Raw genomic sequence first — 13,330 nt, 5'->3', positions numbered from 1 at the left:
GGTTCAGTTAATGGAGCTCAGGGCATGACAGCATTTAGCTGACACACCATTCCCTGAAAAACTGATCTCTGCTTGGTGGCTATCGATGCCTTTGCCACACTGAGGCCTGTGGATCTTAAGACTCGAAAGCAGAGTGCCTTGAGGTAGAGAGACATGGGCAGTGAGAGGGAACTCTGAGCAAAAAGAAAATTAGGAGGGAAGCGATAAGTGCCTGTGCCAAAATCAAAAAGGCCAGTTCTCAGGGACCTCTTCCAGGACAGAATCTCCAGGACTGCCATTTTGGGGGGGGTAAATAAGGAGAACCCTCTCCCCACTTTCCCTATAACAAAGGGCCCAAGGCAGTGAGCAGTTACTGAAACTGGTGCACTAGGAAATGAGACCCTTATTCTTCCTTTCTCTCTCCGCCCCCACCTTGGGGACCTGGATGCCTTTGTGCATGCCAACCTGGGATGGGCTGTACGTGCTGCCTGATCGTGGGCCACCAAGGAACAAGTAAGCATGACCCTGGCTTTGCTCACTTCTCCGCTGCCTGTCTTTCGGGGTCCGAAACCATGAACTGGTGACCTCCGGCTTGCCTTCCCCCCAGTGTAATCCTGAGGGCAGCCCTGCTCTGTCTGCTCTCCTCCAGTCCTATGGGGCCACTGCACAGCCCCAGAAGACTGCGGGTCCTGAACACCTTGGGGAGATGGGTCAATTTTTGGTTCCATCCACGGCTTTGGGTTACCGCTCTATGTTCATGCAGCAACTTTTCTGGGCCCCGGAACCCCACCCTCAAGACAGGGAGTGCGGAGAGGGGAGGGAGGGCAGTCTTCGTAACCAATCTGATGTCCCCAGTCTTGGGCTGGAGGTGGCCAGACCGGCCTCCCTCTCCCCCTCACCCCTTCACCAGCTTGGGTGAGGATGCCAGTTGCATTTACTAATTTACCTGGCCGGTCAATCAATCAATCAATCAGGTGTCTATTGAGCGTTTACTGTGTGTAGAGCACTTTACTAAGTGTTTGGGAGAGTATGGCATAACAGGAGCCATTTGTAAGCTCACTGTGGGCAGGGGATGTGTCTACCAACTCTGTCATTTTGTACTCTCCCAAGTGCATAGTACAGGGCATGTAAGTACAGTAAGTGCTCAGTAAGTATGATTGACTGACTGACTCACCCTGTGGAGGAAAGACCAGCCCCTCCCCGTGAGTGGATGGGAAGGCTGTGCAACCTGGGATGGTGACTGACGACTCCTTCTGTATCTGTTTTGTTTCTGTGGTTTTGTTCGCTGCTGTTTCACCTTCTGTCTCAGCTGATGGTAAGAACCATGGTCTTCTCCAATTTTCTGCCTTGGACCAATACAGTTGATTGCCTCATGAGGGACAGGAATGACTCTCCTTGGGCAGAGGCATGTTTGGAAACAGTAGCAGGCCAGCAGGCAATGCTAGGGAACCATCACAGCATGAGGGTCTCTCCGACCTGGCCCACTGGAGAGACTAGGGCCCCAAGAAAGGCTGAAACATGGATACCCTCTCGCTGGCAGTAGCATCATAAAATCAAAGAATGGGAATAGATGTGCACAAATATTAACCATACTTTGTCATGTGACTTCATTTCCTCAGCGAACTACCTACCCTGGAGTTTTCCCGGGAGTTCTCATTAAGAGTATTCTAAATCAAACAGCCGCAGCAAAAGTCATCATCGCCATTGTGGCTATGAAGCTAATGATGGTTGCTGCTGGTGTCCTTTTGGTGCCAAGCTCTTCCCACCCCCAGCCCCACCCCAAACCAGCCCTCCCTCTCTGGCATAAAAACCCAATTTCTCCACATGCATAAGCCATCTGAACCCTGCATGTTCTTATTTCCAAAGTGTGGCTATGATGTCAAACGGGAAAACAAGATAGTGTTAGACTCGTGAGAGTAGACCACAAGGTCCACCCCAACTCAGAGTAAGTATAGTGAAAGCTCATTGTAATAAAATCAGAGATTCATTATAGAGTGGTATTGCCACATTTTTGGATTTCGTTTTGGTTTCAATTTGATTTTGGTTGGAGAGTGCCCCTTACAGACCTTCAAGTGCTCTGTCAAACTTCATTTGCTTGGAAGCTCTGAAGCCCATTTTGACCCCTAACTCTGCTCCTGGAGACTTTCCTAACTGAATTTCACTTCTTTCAATGCACCGTCTTGCTCTGGGGGCTGGACACTTTGAGGATGTCCTTGTTTCCTTGGCATGCTGGGAATTGTGACCATCTAACTCTTGGTGGGATGTTGTGTGTCGATGCTGGGAAACAGCGGGCAAGTGTGGTTCCTGCTCTGCCCCCTGCCCCCCACCCCCGAGCAGCCCAGAGGCCCGGGGCAGCCAGCGGTCAGCCAGCTTCCCCGTTTGGAGTTTGGCTGACTCTGAGAATGGCCCAGAGATCCTGGGTCCCCTGGAGTGACAGTCCTGACTGGGAATCGAAGCCCTGGGAATTTCCCCATGACTGGTTGGTGGAGGTCCTCTGGAGGGTCAGCTGGGGCAGACGGGGGAAGAGCTTCCACCTGGAATAGCCTGGGCTTCCCCCAAGAGGCTCTGACTGATTTCTTCCTTTCATTCCCTCTGCACGCTGGGCTCCGGACTCCCTGGGATGCGGACTCTTGCGTTCCTCCACCCACCGTCACGATATCAGAACGTGAGAATCTTTGTCTGTTCTCTGCTCTTTGGCTATACTGCAGAATGAACCAACCTTAGCATTCCTTCCTTGGTAACCGCCCCACCCCTGGCAGCCAACTCCACCCAGAGCTCTGACCTGGGTCCCCGCGGGGTCAGTACAGGTGGGGAGGAGGCCTCCCTATCTAACTGTGTTCTTCTTTGTTCTCAGTTGACCATCTCTGCACCCAGGCTAAATCTGTATGTATATCCCGGTGCCCTGAGTCAAGGCTGTCTGGCATCTGTACGAAACGGAAAATCTGCTGCCGTAGGAGAACCTCAATGACGGAAGAGAATGAAAACGTTTTAAGGACAGAGTACTGGTAGTGTGGTTCTTTAAGAGGGTCAATGTGACTGTCAGCGACCCCCAGTGATTAGTCCATTGCTTAATAAAAGTCAGAGAATCATATCCGGGCTGGCCTTGGGTGTTCTGTGATGAGGAATTTGATAGGGGCAGGGGCAGCTGGGTAGAAGAGACTTGCAAGCAAGCCTTACCCCACATTTTCCTATTTACATGGAACCCTCCTCCTTCTCCCTTCTGTGGAACCTTGCTAACAAAAACCATAAAAAAAAGTGTATTTATTGAGCGTTTATTATGTGCAGGGCATTGTACTAAGCGTTTGGAAAAGTATAATATGATAGAGTTGGTAGACACGGTCTCTGCCCTTAAAGGAGCTTACAGTCTAGTCAGGGGAAACAGACATTAAGTATAAGGATTGGAATGTAAGTGCTGTGGCGTTGGGGGTGGGGTGCGTATCAACGTGATTAAGGGTTAGAAACCCACATCATAGGCAATACAGAAAGGAGGGCTATTAAGGTGGAAAGAAGAGTGTTCCGTGTATAGGGTTCATTTGGGGAAATTGGCTGTAAGGCAGAGGGCAGTGCCTTTAATGAGAAGGTTGGGGCCCCTGGCTTAAAATGGCTCATGAGAATTCAGACTGCGATCTTGAATGTTCTGGGGTCCTCCCCAAGTGCCAGCGTCACGCTTATCGGGGCTGCTCTGGGGTGTTTTATTTTCTCCACTACGTTTCCCAAACTACCTTTCTGCCCATCTGTAACACCGCCATCCTAGTTCAAGCACTTGTCATCTGCTCACTAGGCTATTGCCTCAGAATCTTCCTCCCTGGTCTCCCTGCCTTCCACCTCTCCTCATTTCAGGCTACACTACACTCTGCTGCCTGGATCATCTTCTTGCTGAGCATATCACTCCATTTCCATCTCCCTTTGTCTCAAACAGAAACCCATCTCCGTTGGCTTCAAGGCTTCTCCAGCTTTCTCCTGTATTATCTACTCTCTGCGCCCATGAATTTTTTTATGGTGTATGTTAAGCGCTGCTTATGTGTCAAGCGCTGTTTTATGTGCTGGAGTAGATACAAGTTTATCAGGTTGGACACAGTCCCTGTCCCCCAGGGTGCTCACAATCTAAATTGGAGGGAGGAGAATTAATCTCCATTGTATAGATGAGGTAACGGAGGCACAGAGAAGTTTAGTGACTTGCCGAAAGTCACACAGCAGGCAATTGGCAGAACTGGTATTAGAATCCAGGTCCTTTGACTCCCAGGCACATGCTCTTTCCATTAGGCCACACAGCTTCTCGGTATTCTCTGAGTCACACGTCTCATTTACAATCTAACCTCATTATTGTATTATTAAAAACAGTGATTACAGCACGGGCCCAGGAGTCAGAAGGACCTGGGTTCTAATCCCGGGTCCTCCACTTGCCTGCTGTGTGACCTCGGGCACATCATTTCACTTCTCTGTGCCTGTTACCCCATCTGTAAAATGGGGATCAAGACCGTGAGCCCCATGCGGGACGTGGACTGCCCCACATAGCACATAGTAACTGCTCAACAAATGCCATAAATGAGCTTGCTCATTCATCTCTGACCCTTTCCTCAAACTTTCTTCCTCCCTGGAACTTTTTCATGGTTTGAGTTCCCTGGGCCACCACACTGCCCATCTTCTGATCCATCCTGAAAACACACTCCTTCAGGAGGCATTCCCCAATTCATTTCCACCCCTGTCTCTTCTAAGCGTATATAAACACTGCATCAGGATAACACAGGCACCAAAGCTAACTTTAGATCGGGCCACCTTCAACCGAAAAGCTCCTCTTTGCTAAGTCAGGGGACTCGGCTGATTTGAGGGATTGATTTTCAGACATAACTCTTCATATTCATTTCCTCATTTTTCTTTAGTCTACACAATTACCCGTTGTGCCTATTATTTCCTGCCTGTTTCCCTCTTCCTCTAGATTGTAAGTTCCTTGAGGGCAGGGAGGCTGTCCTGTTCTTTTAACTGCCAAGAACCTAGTATTGTGGTCTTTATAAATGCTTGGCAGGGCTGGAAGGCCAATTCCTCCCGCCTCTTTGCAGAATCTTTTGGCTGGTGTCCTCCTCTGCCTGGACTGTGGAGTCCACAGTCCAATGGCCTTTCTTAGTCTCATCTGAATGGACAGCTGTTGTCCCTGCTCCTCTTTTCCTACTGGAGGTGGGTTTTTCCGTTTAGAGTTGGGGCCCTGGTGTTATGAGAACATTAGAGCTACCTGAGTAGAACTCTGCGCAGGCTCAGCCCAGCCTGGCGGATCCCTTGGAACCCACAACCCTGGGGCCCGGTCAGGCCAATGCAAAGACAGACCCTGCAGCAGCTCTCTTGGAAGTGAGTCAGGCCAAGCAGGGAGTAGCTGGACATTACTGTATGGTGGCAATGCTCTGTGCTATGAGCCTGGGCTGCAGTGCCCCTTGATAGTACATTTCAGGCCACTTCGGGTTGAGCCAATCTCACAGCGCCGTTAACCCACTCTAAGGTATCCGCCTGAGGCGGCACTATCCTGAGGCAACCAAAGAGAAGGCCTTAGCTTGAGCTGGAGTAATCCACGGGGACAGAGTAGCCTGGGACCTTTTCCATCCCCAGCGCATCCCTGATGAAGCAGCGTGAAGTAGAGAAGCAGCATGGTTCAGTGGAAAGAGCCCGGGCTTTGGAGTCGGAGGCATGGGTTCAAATCCCGACTCCGCCAATTGTCAGCTGTGTGACTTTGGGCAAGTCACTTCACTTCTCTGTGCCTCCGTTTCCCTCATCTGTGAAATGGGGATTAAGACTGTGAGCCCCACGTGGGACACCATCACACGATCACGGATACAACGGGGCTCGGATGGGGTTTGTCGGATGGGGCCGGGGCCAAAGAATGAGAAGGTTTGGAGTCTCAGGAACTGGGCTGGGGAGAAAGGACTTTTCCACTCCGAGGGAAGTCGGTTGTGGTAGGGTGACAGGAGCCTGGGTGGGGCTGGTGAGCAGAGCGGAGCTGGTTCGGGGGACTTGAAGTCCATCCAAAAGACAGGTTATCTGCTGGTGGCACCTTTGTCCCCTCCTTGCTGCTATAACCACTGTTCCACTAAACCTGAGGTGCCCTGGGAGTCCTGGGTCTGGCTTCCTCTGCCACATGGGTGGCCATCAGTGACTCAGGCAGCATTTTCATCCTCCCAGGAGGGCCATGTTCTTGGCAGTAGGAGTGGCCAAACAGAGGCAGAGTCCCAGCACTGCCCCAAGGGGAAGCTGGCCCTCCTCTCCAAGGGCCTCACCTTTCCCCTGCCTTGAATGGGTCAGTTGCATAATATGAATTATCCCTGCAAAGTTAGAATGAAATAGCCAAGCAAAAGGTAGCTGCTTTGGGAAATCTATCCTCCAACTGGATTCTTCCCCTCACATCAGCAGGATGCTAACCAAATTCCCTCATAGTCCAGGAGGGGAGAAAACCCCTTTGCTCTCCTGCTCCCCTGGATTCTGTTTAGGAGAGAGTTACTTGCAGACTCCTCTGGGTCATGCATCTGGTATGAAAAGCATCAGCAATAGCAGGGTTAGGTGTGGCACCAGAGGCGCGGCTCAGTGAATGGGCATTGCTGCTCTGGCAGTTGCCTCCCCTCTACAGGGCTGCTCTCCAAGCAGACCAGCTATCTCTCTGGGGATTGTGGGAAGGCAATATCTGACTCTTCACATGGGATGCTGATGAGTTTTCTCTGTTCTCTTTCTGTCTCTTTCGGATTCACCTTGGATTTGTGATCTACTGACTGTTATGGACTTCTTCCCTTCACCATTCCAGCAAGTAAGTATTGTTAGTGACCACATATGCTCTCTTGGATTCTCATCCACCTGACTCTAGTCAGGACTAGAGTTTCTATTGGGCGCCCTAATTTTTAGCTGGAGTTCCCACTGGGGTCCCTAGTTCTTAGTTTCCTGGCACCCACTCCCTTGAGGAGTTTCTATTTGCCTTTTGGCCATTCCTCACCGACCTGTGGGCCTGGGTGGGGCTCCTGCTCTACTTCTTTCCCTGAGTCTGAGTTGTCCTGTCTTTCTGGCCTCCCACGCCTAGCCTGCCCCAGCCATGATTCCTTTCAGGGATTGTTTTTGTGTCCAGAATGCTTACCCACACCCCGAATTCCACGGAGAACCCCATCCCAGCCCTCATTCACCATTCCCTGTCCCCCAAACCCAAAGCCATCAGGCACTGAGGGACTCCAACAGCAGCTTTCTGGGGAGGTTCATCTGCCTCGGACCGAGGGGGAGAGGAGAATCTAAAGAGAATGGAGAGGTTTTTCTGCCCTCTGAGCCCATGGTGTGCCCTTCCCCAAAGCAGAGGTGGAGATGAAGCTGATCTGAAGGGACAGTGAGTCTCAGAGGAAGGACATGGTGTACTTGTGATTGTCAACCTTCCAAGGAGCCCAAAGCGTTCTGTGGTTTTATCTCAGTTATTCTCACCAACCAGAGGCAGGGCAGAGATTGTCTTGTGCATGCTGCAAGCCAGTGGTAGAGCCAGAACCAGAATGCCACAGGATTCTTGGCTCTTAGACCTGACTGCCTCCCCATGATACATGATGACATGGCATTATTTTGGCCTGAAGGCACCCAAGGTGTTTCCATTTGGTTTGCCTGAGGAAATCAATCAATCAATCGTATTTATTGAGCGCTTACTGTGTGCAGAGCACTGTACTAAGCGCTTGGGAAGTCCAAGTTGGCAACGTATAGAGACAGTCCCTACCCAACAGTGGGCTCACAGTCATTATGGTGAGTCCCTCAGAGCTGAGTTTCCACTAGCCTGCAGGGGAGCTTAGTTCACCAATTAATGAACCTTTCTTTCTCTCTTGCTTGCTCTGTATTCCTATCTTTCTGCTTTTGATTGCCAACTCCTATGTTGATTCTTAATCTCTGGCATCTCCAATATCATCGTAGTGAAAGAATCAAATTTGGATTTATCACTCATTTCCATTTTATCAGGGTCGCACAGGGTCTCATAGCACAAAGGCCTGACACATTCTCTTTTGAAACTGGAGTCTAGGATGACAGATGATGAGTTTCACACCAGGCATTCCTGTACTGAAAATGGGCATGGTCATGAGTTAATGACAAAGGTGATGATTTCCGTGGCCCTCACACAATGACTCATATAACTGTTGTGTCCTAGAAACACAAAATGTGAGGACCTCGGGGAAGACCCAGTCTGGAGCTCCCCTACCACCTCCAGCATACCCGCTAAAGCAGTTCTCAGCTGCAGTCCCTAGAGATGCTGGGGTATAATTCTTCAGTGAGGACATATTCATCATCAGAAACAGAACAGGACCCAAAGTGGTTGAAGAGCGGGGAGAACGTGCCACTCCCAGTGGATGCCCCTCCTCAGAGTAACCCTTGGGTACACCAGCCCTGACTCGGATATAAGAGTGGACAGAAGGACAGAGTCTGGCAGGAAATGCCTTGGTTTCTTCAGAGAGCTGGGCTGAGTGCGTGGCAAATGTGGCAAAATCCATAATTTCCATCCAATAGGGAACGTACTCCCCTCCCTCTTGGGAAGTACCCAGGTTGGGTGGGGGAGAGATGGTAGGGAGGACATAGGTTCCTGCCAAATTGTGAGCTCCTTGACCACTTCTACCAACTGTATTGTACTGTCTCCCAAGGGTTTCATACCTGTGCACAGTAAGTACTCAGTAAACACTATTGATTGATTGAGTTACCTCCCTTTGCATCATCTTCCCGGCCCTGCTAGAGGTTCCGCTGCTGATAGAGGCAACTGGCACTAAAAATGATCACTGGGAGGGGTTCTCTATTTGGATGCATATTGCTTTTAATATCTGTCCCACCCCACCCAAAACATCAAGCAGATGGCCTGTGATTGGACTGTTCCATGGGTATATCCAATACTCTAACTCTTTGCTTTCCTTTCTCTCTTTTTGGCTTTGTGACTTGACAGCCATGATGCTGCAACAGCAACAGGTAAGATCTGAAAAACCAAATGTGGTTTTGGGTCTGAGAAAGTTTAGGGTTTTGGTCTTGCTCCGGATCAGAAATAGTTTGAAATGAGAAGGTTCCCTTCTCGAACCACATGAGCGTCCCATTTTGAACAACATGATGCCTTTTGGAAAGTTTGGAAATGAAGTTTAATCCTATCTTCATTTCCAGAAATCATCACGACAACGTGATTCCAACTAGGCTGTTGTGAATGGTGTGTAAATGCAACTCTGGGGGACTGCATGGAGAGGAGGTTTTTAGAGAAGGTTTTTCAGCTCTGTTCCAGTGACACTCCAATTAGGATCATGTTCAACCCTGGGCCTAACTGATTGCTCTTCTGTGCTTTCTCTTTGCTCTGACATAGGGTCTTTGACTCTCTAGTGCTCCCGTTCCCTGCCCTTTGACCAACACAGAACAAGGTAAGAACTAAGTCTGATTATCTCCCCTCCCTGAGCCCGGAACTGCCCCCCAGGGAGGAAGTAAGGCCCAAGCCCCTTCCAAGACAGAGAAAAATGTCTGACGAGATGAACAAATGAATCCAGCTGTCCCTTCCTCCTCTAAGCATAGGGAGGGATGTGGACTCTTTCATTTTGTGGGGATATTTTGGGCTGCTTCGTGGAAGCTTGTTACCTCTTCCGCTGCTTTGCAATCTTGGCTCTGCCCTTCAACCCTTCAGCTCCTCCTTGGAGATCTCCACTCTCCTTGCTCTTGCTCTGTTTCTGGGTCCGTCACATGCTTGACCATCCTCTACATTCTCTCTGTGCCAGCCAATCACCGTTATTCACCTTGGTGTCTCCTCTTCTGGCAACAGTATGCCTTCCGGAACTGCAGACAGGGGTGTGCTATCCCTAAGTATCCAACCCGGGAACAGCATGGATCAGCAGTCCCCATTGGCGATGACAGTCAGCCCACTGGCCTGGCCAAGACTTTTTCACCCTTCCCTTTCCCTTCTCTCACCTTCCTTCTCTGCCATTTGATTACCATTCTGTCTCTCTCCTTCCTCCCGATTTCATTTCACTGCACCACTGACAGCAGTACCCCTTGCTCTTTGGCAGTCAGCATTGTTCTCGCAGCCCCTGCTGAATCATAGGAGTTCAAAGTTTAGCAGTAGTCTATCTCAATAATCCCCACCTCTTTTCCAAGACCACAATTAGCAGCTCCTTCTCTCTTGCCCGGGGAAGACTCCTAAAGGGACAGATAGATTCAAATGCAGAGTATTGGCAGGTATTATGGGGAAAGAGATGGAGAGACAGGAAATAGAGCACACGTGATACTGGAGAATAGTGTGATTCACCAAGGCTATTACACTGCAAACACAGGACTTTGGTTTCATGTTATTAGCCTGTTTAGAGCATTAGATTAATGGAATCTCCAGGATCCGGAGAGCAGTTGGTCCCGGGTTCCCGTCTCCCTGTGCCCTTTTCCACCAGTCTCTGTCTGTGCCATCGTTGGAGGGAAAAACCTGGGATTAGTTATTTTTCCAGGTGCTTTAGTCAGCAAGTGAAGGAGCAGAGGGTTCTGGGAGATCCTGCCCCAGCATGCCTAGCCAGGGCAGCTGCTCCAGATCCACATCAGCCTGCACCTGACTGGTGCCACAGCCCACCCCAGCGCAAAAATGCCAAGGTCTAGGGTAGCCAGTTGACTCTGGGCTCTCTAGATGGGTCGGTGGCTCCTCCCCCTCACCAGGAGGCAGTTCCATGCTTGTTACCTTGTCTTTACACTCGAGCCTCTGACTGATTTTTCTCCCTGTTCCATGTAGGGATCGGTGACACTTCGGCTGTGTTCTCTTCTGTGGGGACCATTTACTGACCTGAAAGGCTACGGTAAGATTTGCCATTTACTACCAACAGCTCCTCCTCACACATGAAACTCCACCCAGAGTCTTCTATCCCTGGCACACCATCCCCATTCTGTACAGCTCTCTGCCAAGGAGGGGACAAGGCATGGGGAATGGTTTATCCCAAGGGGACACACCCAGGGCACAGCAATGGGAAAGAGACCAAAGGGAAAGGGTATCTTTTGGAAGAGATTTGAAGTCATTCCTTCACCTGTGCCTCTGTTCCTCTGTCTCTTAATTTCCTGCTACAACCCAGCCCACACACTTTGCTCCAACGTACTCACTCACTCAGTCTCATCTTTCTTGCCGCCAACTCCTCACCCATGTTCTCCCTCTGGCTTGAAACTTCCTTCCCCTTCGTTTATGACAGACCACCACTTTCCCCACCTTCAGAGCCTTAGTAAAATCACATCTCCTCCAAGAGTCTTTCCCAAAGCCCTTATTTCTCCTTCCTCATTGCCTATGCACATGAATCTGTATCCTTCAAGCACTTGATTTTCTCCCCACCCTCAGCACTTATTTACATATCTGTAACTTATTTTGTTTGTCTCCCCCTCCAGACTGTAAGTTCCTTGTGGGCATGGAATGTGTCTAACTCTTTTGACTTACACTTTCCCAAGTGCTTAGTACAGTGGTCCTCCCACAGGAAATGTGCCGTAAATACCATTGATTGATTCACTCTTCTCAGTGAACTGAAGATGCCAAGTACATAAGTGAAAATTACAGTATGGAATACAAAAGGCAGGAGCATTCTGTACCGGGAGTCTGTCCCTCTGGTCCTTGACATAAAAGCACAAACACTATATCAAAGCCATGGAATAGTAGTGTCCAGCTAGAACCATTTATTTAAAATCTAGGCAGGAAAGAAGCAAGAAACACCTGCCAACTTCCCCCAACCCTGCATCCTCTACATTAGTCCATCGCTTAGAACAGTGCTTGACACAAAGTAAGCGCTAAACAAATACCATCATTATTATTAATATTATTATCAGAGAAGCATGGTAGAAGACTTTGGGGGATGTAAAAAGCTGAAACAACCACTAATTTGGCTTCCCTTCTTCTCTGTTTTGGGATCTCTGGTATGCTGACTGGTGTTTCTGGTGCCGGGCTATTCCCCTGCCACAAGAACAGCAGGTATATATGTCATCTCTCATTACACTCACATCCATCTGGCTCCATCACGTTGTTAGGGAATCCCAGCTGAACTGTTGCTAGGAAATACATTTTTAGAATTTTACCCGATTGACCGAATTTCAACCAGCGCCCCCCAAAATATCCCAAATTCATTTTTTTTCAATTTTTGCTATTTTCCCTAACACTATCTGTGTCAAAACTGACAGAAACCAATTGAGGAATGCTTTCCAATCCTGCCCCAATTAAGCAAAGTCTGTTTAGCCTATGTGTGTGATGAAGCTCCTATCACTGATGCAACACTGTCATTGATAGAATCAGTTTATATTTCAGAAAGTGATTTAAAGAAGACATGGTCACTTTTAAATGACATGAACTTTTTTTCTGGGATGGATTTCTTTTTTCCCCACCCTATAAAGGAGTATCCTGGGGTACCTGGAATCTGGGTGTTTTTTTCCTTATCTTTCACGTGGTTCATCATTTTTCTCACTTCACCAGAGAATGCTCCTCAAAATGAAAGTTTGAATTTTATGAAGTTTCGGATTGACTCAGAACTCAAATTAAGCAAGAGTTCCTCACCATTGCCATATTTGGCAATAGATAGTGGTGATCTTCCGCATTCATTTAGCCCTTGGCGTCCTGTGCACGTGTACTTCCCAAGCGCTTAGTACAGTGCTCTGCACCCTGTAAGCGCTCAATAAATACAATCAAATGAATGAATGCCAGAAAGGGACATTTGCCGTGTTCATGATGACTTCGTGATTTATAAAACTGAAAGCTAAGAGAAAGCCCTGGCCTTTTACAATCTACACCCTTCCTAGAGTTCTGAACAGAATCACACTGTGGTCTCCAGCAGGCAGGTAGGTAGAAGAGTGGGTAGCAAATACATCCAATTGCACTTGCAGCCATGCCCCTTCTCCCCAACTCACCCAGAGACCTGTGTCCTCGTGCTGAGCTGGCAGTGGGGCTATGAGAAGGACTCCACTGCCCTCTCGGTAGCTGGCACCCAGACCTAAGTGGGGTTCATCATTCCCTCCTACTTTCGGTGCTGCAAGTCCCTCGGTCTATCATTTATCATGGTTTGAATGAGGTAGGATTTGGAATAATGAAGTCCACTGTCCTCTGGCTCCCCAGTCTGATGTGGAAAACACAAGCCCCTCCTGGGGTGCCTCAGTGGGGGAAAGGAGGCATCCAGGAATGGGCAGAGGGCAAGCATCTTCATTCACAGCCTGGGCCTTGCTCCTGTCACGTGCCATGTCTTCTCTGCTTCCTTGGGTCCTGTCTTGCAATGGGACCTGGGTGTGTCCGGCTCAGGCTCCTTCCCTATTTCTCCCCACTCCCGTGGGCTTTTTGCTCCCATTCCTTGTGCATCACCACCTCACTCCAGACTTCTGAGACGGGGAGAGGCAGCGGCCCGCGAGGCAGCTC

General features: G+C 49.3%; 1 long non-coding RNA gene across 1 annotated transcript; it reads left to right on the top strand.

Annotated features, from left to right (window-relative positions):
- The first annotated feature begins 5,735 nt into the window (after positions 1 to 5,735).
- On the top strand, positions 5,736 to 12,220 carry LOC119932280. The gene is made up of 5 exons (XR_005452295.1): positions 5,736 to 6,760; positions 8,897 to 8,919; positions 9,299 to 9,353; positions 10,694 to 10,757; positions 11,903 to 12,220. It is a non-coding gene; the product is annotated as an uncharacterized LOC119932280 (long non-coding RNA).
- The last annotated feature ends 1,110 nt before the right edge of the window (positions 12,221 to 13,330 follow it).

Source organism: Tachyglossus aculeatus, chromosome 9 (assembly GCF_015852505.1).
Source record: "Tachyglossus aculeatus isolate mTacAcu1 chromosome 9, mTacAcu1.pri, whole genome shotgun sequence".
Taxonomy (NCBI): Eukaryota; Metazoa; Chordata; class Mammalia; order Monotremata; family Tachyglossidae; genus Tachyglossus; species Tachyglossus aculeatus.
This window is presented reverse-complemented; position numbering and strand designations above follow the sequence as displayed.